Source organism: Pseudonaja textilis, chromosome 5, assembly GCF_049901715.1.
Source record: "Pseudonaja textilis isolate UNSWEBS1 chromosome 5, rPseTex1.2, whole genome shotgun sequence".
Taxonomy (NCBI): Eukaryota; Metazoa; Chordata; class Lepidosauria; order Squamata; family Elapidae; genus Pseudonaja; species Pseudonaja textilis.
In genome coordinates this window covers 31,632,040-31,640,051 of record NC_141994.1, presented here as the reverse complement: position 1 = coordinate 31,640,051, position 8,012 = coordinate 31,632,040, and positions in this window count along the sequence as shown.

Genomic DNA, 8,012 nt, shown 5'->3' with positions numbered 1-8,012 from the left:
GGGCATGGTGGCTTAGCAGTTAAAATGCTGGGCTTGTTGACTGGAAAGCTGGTAGCCCATTTTCAAGACCCAAGCATCACATGATGGAGTGAACTCCTGTCCTTGCTCCAGTTCCTGCCAAGCTAGCAATTTAAAAGCATGAGTAGATAAATAGGTACCTCTTCAGTGGGAAGGTAACAGCGCTCCATGACCTCATGCTGGCCAGATAACTACAGAAATATCTTCAGGCAATGTTGGTTCAATGGCCTTGAAATGGAGATGAGCACTTCCCCTTATAGTGATCAACAACTAGCAAAGTAAAACCTGCCGAGACTCCTTTACCTTTACCACCTCAGTCTGCAAAGTGATTCTGGGTGGCTAACATTAATTTAGTTTTTCATGTTCTTATCAGGCAATAAAAAAGAATAATTAAGAATTTGCTACAGAGACTTGTCTAGTCTGTGTAGAAAAGAGTTATGCCCATCATTATGATAACCACCATCACAGCCACAAATATTATCATGATCCAGATCTTGTTTTTTACTTACACACACAGACACAGAATGCTGGGATATCTGTGCAAAAATTGGCTTCACTTTTTGTAATGCGCTCTGAGAAAACAGCTTTGCATTGTTTACACAATTCAATTTGTAGAGGAAGAGGCAGCTCACACAGGGTGAGTTTTACATTGGTTTGTATTACTTACACAGTTGTCCCCAGCTGTGTACAAGAAACCTAAAGTAGAAACCTAATAGCTCTCCCCCATTGTTGTTTCCTAGCAACTGGTATATTCAGAGATCTAAGGCTTCACATCTTGCACTTCCTGCAGTTCCCAACTAAACCAGTAGGAATATTTTTTCCTGAGTTTGGAGCAAGCTATACATTATGCACAGATGTCTGAAATATCCCCACGACATTTTTTTCAAACAAGAAAAGATACCTCCTGGGATGTTAATGGGATTGGAGAAGTAACAGGGGAGGACCAGCTTAAAACAGATCAACTCTTTCCCATCTGTCATTCTGCCATTTTTAATTCCTGTCCCCGTAACAGCTTCTTTGTGGGTTCCCAGACACTGTATGTATTTGCTTATCTTTTGAGTGGGAAAGGGGCAGCAAGAAAGAACATTGTGCAAGCACAAAGCCTCTTTCCTCATCAACTTTTTAATTCTGGTCACTTTTCTAAATGCTGCTAATTTCTGTTTTTAAAGTATGAAATGGCGAGGGCATGACTGGATCACTGTCATTTCATGTAATGCCAGTGCACTTGCATTGACATTGCATTTGCACTTGCATTCACATACAATATGTGAGCCTTTATTGAATACAATATTTTATATACATGCTTCATGAAATTCATCATCCACAAAAGCCTTGATTGTATTCTAGGCATGGAACGGAATTTTTCCCATTGAATCACTGACAGCTGTACAGAGTTTGATATCTTTCTATTAGCCTCTAATCAGATGTTTTAAACTATGAACTATGAAAACAGAAATGAATATTTTGACTTTCCTAGGACAAGAATATTTTTCATGTTATTTTTGAAGAGCAAAGTGTAGTAACTCCAAATTCCTTCCAAATATAGATCAGTGCTGACTAGATAGTTGATGGCTACAGTACAAAGAATGGCACTGGAGATAAATGCAACAGGAGATAAATACAATGCCTAACTGGAATTGCCCTTATCACAAAATTAGCAGGCCTGGAGAAAACATGAGAGAGTGCTTGGAAAAACTTTATTTCTGTGAAGGAATAAGATTGCCATGTACTTCAGGGGGCTTTCAGTGTGAGACATAAAACATCATTGTATGAATGTTTCAGTGTTCAAGGGTAAATATAGTCTAATCAACATTCATGTTAATGACAATTCCCCTCCCATTTCCAGGCAATATTATATTTAATTGATCTCATGCCCAAACAACTAGAACCCAAACTTCCTTAGGTTGTTATACCAAATAAAGCTGAGAATTCTTTTTTTTCTCAAAATGTTTCCTCATATATAACTACTGAACATAAAACATCTTGGAAGGAGGCAGAGCTAAGACCAAGAATTCAAGCCAGGGGTGGTATTCAGCAGGTTCTGGCCAGTTCTGAAGAACTGGCAGCAGAAATTTTGAGTAGTTCGGAGAACCAGAAAATACGACCTCTGACTGGAGATTTTACAGTATCCTTCCCCTGCCATGCCCACCAAACCATACCCATAGAACCAGCACTAAAATTTTTTGAATCCCACCACTGACTCAAGCCATTTATAATAGTGGATATGTATCACAAAATTGCATACAGGTGGCACCTCTGGTTGGCAACCAAACACATATACGGCAATTTGCCGTTCCACGCTGATTTCCCCTTCTGCGCCGCGTCATATTTTTTTGTGCATGCGCTTCCGGGGATGTCAAAATTGGGTGATGACCAAATTCTCAGAATGGATTATTGTTATCACCTAAGGTTCCATTGTATTTTGAAATGCTATTTCAAAACTTCAAAAGTACTATTCATAGATTGAGTCAATATGAAGGAGATTTACTTACTTACTTATTTATAAAATTTATATGCTACCATCTTACCTCAAGGTAACTTGAGGTAAGTTAACCATGAAAAAACATCCCTAAATTTATACAAAGAGACAAATAAGTAAGCACAAGAAATCTGTACTTTTCAGAATACTTTGATACATAAGAAAAGGAAGAAAATAATCAAGCAATGTAATATAGTATAAGTTTACAAACAGAACAAAGTAGCCAATACAAGGAAGTGCATATCAGGGAATACATGAATATATATAGTATATGCAGGCTTTCAGGTGCAACTGACAGAAATAGGCATTCAAAGCCTGAGATACTTTTTTTTTTCTTCAGTTATTGCAGATTCACTTAAGGAATAAATCTCTTGAGGCTCAGTCTGCTTGCCTAGTCTTTGGAAAGCCTCTGCATATTCTAAATATATGTCTTTTTTTTCAAAGCCAGTGAATCATTCTGTAAACCATGGCAATTTGGATTACTGGCCTGTTTCTTTTTATTGCTCTTTGCAAGGCAGAACAGTACTGACCTTTTCTCAAAGTCCGACTAGAATAAAGATCAAATTGTATGCTGTATCATCTGATAATATAGAGTTGGAATGGCTTGTTCCATCCATCTCCTTTTTATTGCCATTAAATTATATATGTAACAGAGTAAAGCAAATAAATAGATGGAACTATGTATTTCATGTGCAGGAGAAAAATATTTAATCCTTGTTTCTCTAAGTATTATTTTACAAATATAAACATTTAAAAATTAATTGGCTTAAAAATATTAAACAGTCAACAAACAGATTCAACCAAGCCTATTTCAAAATGACATGAGGTTGATTCTCACATAGCTGCTAGAGCAGGGATCAAGCACTATTTCAGCACACTAGTGTATTGTATTGCACAACTGGTTAAATCAGTATCAGATAAATTGCTCCTAAATCCATATTATGAAATCTGTGTCTTTTGAAATAAATAATACTATCAGGGACATTTTTCCCCTCACTTTTCTTTTGTCATACTTATAAAGATTGCTCTAGGCAGGTCTTAGATGTGTGATTCTCAATCTTGGCATCCTGAAGTTGTGTGGACTTCAACTCCCAGAATCCCCAACAAGAAAGCTAGATTGAGAAACATGATTCTCTCAAAATGTCATTTGGAACTGCATGGAGACATTACCATAGGACAATATTTCTTAAAGTATGGTTTTTAGACCCCTGTCCTACCAAAACTCTCTAAGAATGTGTGAAATCAAAATAATTTCCCAGCCTATGTTCTGTTACTTTTTAATATTAAAATCCTGCCAAATAATCATGAGAAACAATACTGGCAACAAATGCATCATTTAAATTTTTTAATATTGTATGCCAGGGGTCTCCAACCCCAGTACGCAGACGGTACTGGACTTCAGCCTATTTGAAATTGGGCCATGCAGGCAACATGCGAGTATACAAAGCCCCATTTGCACAAGTGGCGGGCACATGCATGAAACCATCCCCTCCCCCATCCATTGACACTGCCGCTGCTGCTAGTCCTCAAAGCCAGAAACAGGGGTGGGATTCTACCAGTTCGGACCGGTTCGGGTGAATCAGATGTTAAATTTGCATCTGGTTATTTGAACCGACTGGTTGGCCCCGCCCACCCCTCCCCTCCCCGGAGTCTCCACGCGGCCCATTTTCAATGCATGGAAGCTCTGGGAGAGGGAAAAACAGGCCTTCCAGAAGTACCGGAAGTCTGGAAATGGGCCTGTTTCCAGCTTTCAGAGGGCCTCCAGGATCTGAGGCAGGTCATTTGTGCCCCTCCAGGGACCCTTGGGAAGGTGAAAAATGGCCCTCCCAGAAGTTCTGGTAGGCCATGCCCACCATGGCCATGCCCACCCAGCAACTGGGCAGCGAACTGGTTGCTGGGATTTTTAAATCCCACCCCTGGCTGGGGGCCATTGCAGTACACTAAATATCAATAAATATAACCTAGAAAAAAATAAATCTCTTTTGGGGTCCTCCATATTTTTAAAAAAGTAGGAGGGGATCTTGAAGGAAGAAAGTTTAAGAAATATTGCTATAGGACAATGGCAATTTTCTGATGCTGTTTCAAGCAGAGGTTGAGGGTATTCCTCTTAAATAAAGAATAAAAATTCTACAACCACCAGGAGACATACTTTTTCATTTCTGACCTTTGCCATTGTTACTACTATGTTTAGAGTCTGATTGAAAGATCAGAGCATGGATAGATACATAAGAGGATAGAACATTTGTAATGTACTGATTGCCTTCAGGATTTAGTCGCTTGATTGTGCCACTCTAATGGGGAATTGCTATAGATTCACTAAGGCAGCAGGCAATTGGGACATGGGAAAAATGGGGCTGGAAGAAAGCTAAAGTAAATATAAACAAGCTCAGAAAGTCTGAGTAGCACAGAATATAGTCAAATAGCTGTTTTTAGTTCTATAGTTAAATTTCTCCAGGCTGTGAAAAAAAAAGTGAATTATTCAGTATTTTTCTTACTTTGTTGGCGAGGGTTGATCATTATATAGTGAATAAGGGACATAACTAAAATAGGTATTGGGAGGCCTGGATGAGGTTTACAATATATTAACCCAATGGACCGTACTTGTTTGGTTTTTAATTTTTCCTCATTCTTAAATTGAAGATTGACTACCTGATCCCACATAGCTTCTTGATATGCTTCATGTCCAATGAGTGTCAGCAGTAACCTTTTCCCTTTCTACATGTGAAGATTAATATGGCATGCAAAATGGTAATCTTCCATGAGGTTTAACTTCAAAGAGTGCTTATAAAGAATACTAAGGATATTGAAGATATATTGCCTTATGAGCGCTAAGCTTCAGTGGAAACTCAAGTGTATTAGCAGAATGTGAGGTACATTACTATCAAGAACATAGAAAGTGTGAATAAATAAAGCAAAATGCCCAAGTCAATTCATCTCATTACAACAGAGTATAATTCACCTAACAACAATATATACTGCTAATTTATAAACTCTACAGAGATAAGATCACAACTGTGGATCATACCATTCTGTGTACATGTTGTATGCTGCCCAGAGCTTTTGAGGTGGGTAGCTATATAAATTGGCTTTATAAATAAATAAATAAGTAAATAACAGGGAATTTAATGAGAGGACACTATCAATCTAGAATCTCTCTCACATACATATGTGCGCGCACACACACACACACACACGCACACACAAACAACAAGGAAAGAAAAGGAAAATTAAGGACTACTTTAAGGTATTGGAGAGATTTAATAGCTGACCAGCTGTTGTAAGGCTGCTGACACAATGAGAATGAGTCAGCAGGGTATTGCTGCTTTAAGACTGAGGATAGGTCAGCAGGGAATTGTCACTTTAAGAAGCTGTCTATATAAGTGAGGCCATGAGAGGGTGTATCTCTCTCTCTCCTTGTGTTCTATCTTCATTGTAGTACTCTGTGCAGAGGAATGAAGATTGCTTGCTTGCCTGATATGTTCCTAATATGCATATGTATGTATATAGCAGTCTTGTATATAAATCACTTTTAAAGGACAAAGCCTCTGTAGGCTGTGTTGTGCTCCTGGTTATCTCACAATAGTGGGCATGCTACAAACACTCTGACAGGTTATGGGCCCAGTACAGAAAGAAGACCAGAATGACTAGAGAGCCTAGAAAGAAGAGAAACCCAGCGGGAGCTTGCACCAGAGCCAGAGGGGTTGTGTGACGTGGTTTAATCACGGTTAGCAGCTTGTGAAGGAAGAGAGGCAACATGGCCTCTATCAGCGTAATGGGAGGAGGTGTCTTGGGGTTTCAACTGAATGAGACAAACTACCTCTCCTGGAATGTGAAGATGGAGATGTACCTGCAAAGGGAGGAGTTGTGGATGATTATTACTAATCCATCAGCAGTCCTGGATGATGGGACCAGAGAAAAAACAAAAAGGCATTAGCCAATATAATTCTGGCTTTAGAGGACAGTTGAGGGGCTTCCAGTCTGCAAAAGAGTGCTGGGAGGCATTTCACATCATGTACGTGAGAGAAACTGTGTGCAGTAAAGTGTTGCTGACTAGGCGACTGCACAAAGCGCAGCTGAAGCCGGGGAAGAGTATGTTCACAACTGCAAAATATGAGAAGGACATTCCTTTAGTTAGAAGAAAGAGAAATGACATTTACTGAGGCACACAAGGTGTATGTGGTACTCAGTTCATTGGACAGTTCATGGGACGTTCTTGTGACCAGTCTGGAGTCTATGCAAGAGCGGGATTTAACCATGGCATATTTAACTGGTTGATTGTTAGAGGAGAAGCAGAAAAGGTTGGAGAGGTGATCAGGAAAGGGAAGAGAGAATGCTCAGCACAGACCAGCATCTACAACATTTCAGGATATTGGCAGAGCAGCTGAGACAGTTAACACCGTGAAGAGATGTTACAAGTGTGGTTCTACTGAGCATCTCCAGAGATGCTGCCCTGAGAGGAGAAACAGAAGAACAGTGAGACAAGGGTGCAGGACGACTCAGCACATGTGGAGCAATTCTCCAGCATCGTTTTCCCTGGCAGCATCAATGACTGAAGACATCAGGAATACTTGGCTGTTGGACAGTGGGGCGAGCCAGCATATCGCTAACAATTTACAAATGTTTTCTGGTTTGAAACCAGGAATGCAAACATGGGTTAGCCTGGCCAATGGTCAAAGAGCTGCTGTAAAAGGGGAAGGAGTTAACGTTTATGTATAGGAGAAACGTTGTACAATGTCCTATATGTACCTGTGTTAGATCATAATCTATTGAGTATATCCAGGTTAGACTGGCAAGGTTATGAAATATTATTTGCAGGAGAACAATACTCCATTAGGAAAAGTGGAAGGATATATGCACATGGGATTAAAAAGGATGGCCTTTAAATTCTAGGAAGTCAAGAACATAGTTGTGCACATGCACTTATGAATGCTCCCACACATGACAATTGTGTACATTTCTTGCATAGGAGATTGGGACATGCAAGTTTTGAAGTACTGCAGAAGATACCAGGCCTAGCTGAGGGACTTAGGTTAAAGAAATGTGGTGTGTATTTAGATTGTGTTGTTTGTAAGGAGTCAAAGTCCAGTCTTATCCTGTAAATAAGAAAAGCTCAAGGAAAACAAAGTGCTGCAGTTGGTGTATGCTGATTCGGTTGGACCTATGGCACTCTCTTTAGGAAGAGCTAGATATGCCTTAGTCATATTAGATGACTACAGTAGATATGGATTTTGTTGTCTGCTAAAAAGAAGTATTGCAACAATTCAGGCAATGGGTAACACTTGTAGAACAATGATATGGTTATAAGGTATGCCAGCTGCAAACAGACAGGGGAACAGAGTTTATGTCTGACAAGTTCCAAAGATGGTAAAGCAGTTTAAGTATAGGGAATAGGCAAATGAATCCATATTCACCAGCTGAAAATGGAGTTGATGAAAGAAGGAATGGTGTGATAGAGACCAAGAAGGATTCATTGCTTGCTGATGCAGGCATGAATAAAGTATACTGGGTGAAAGCC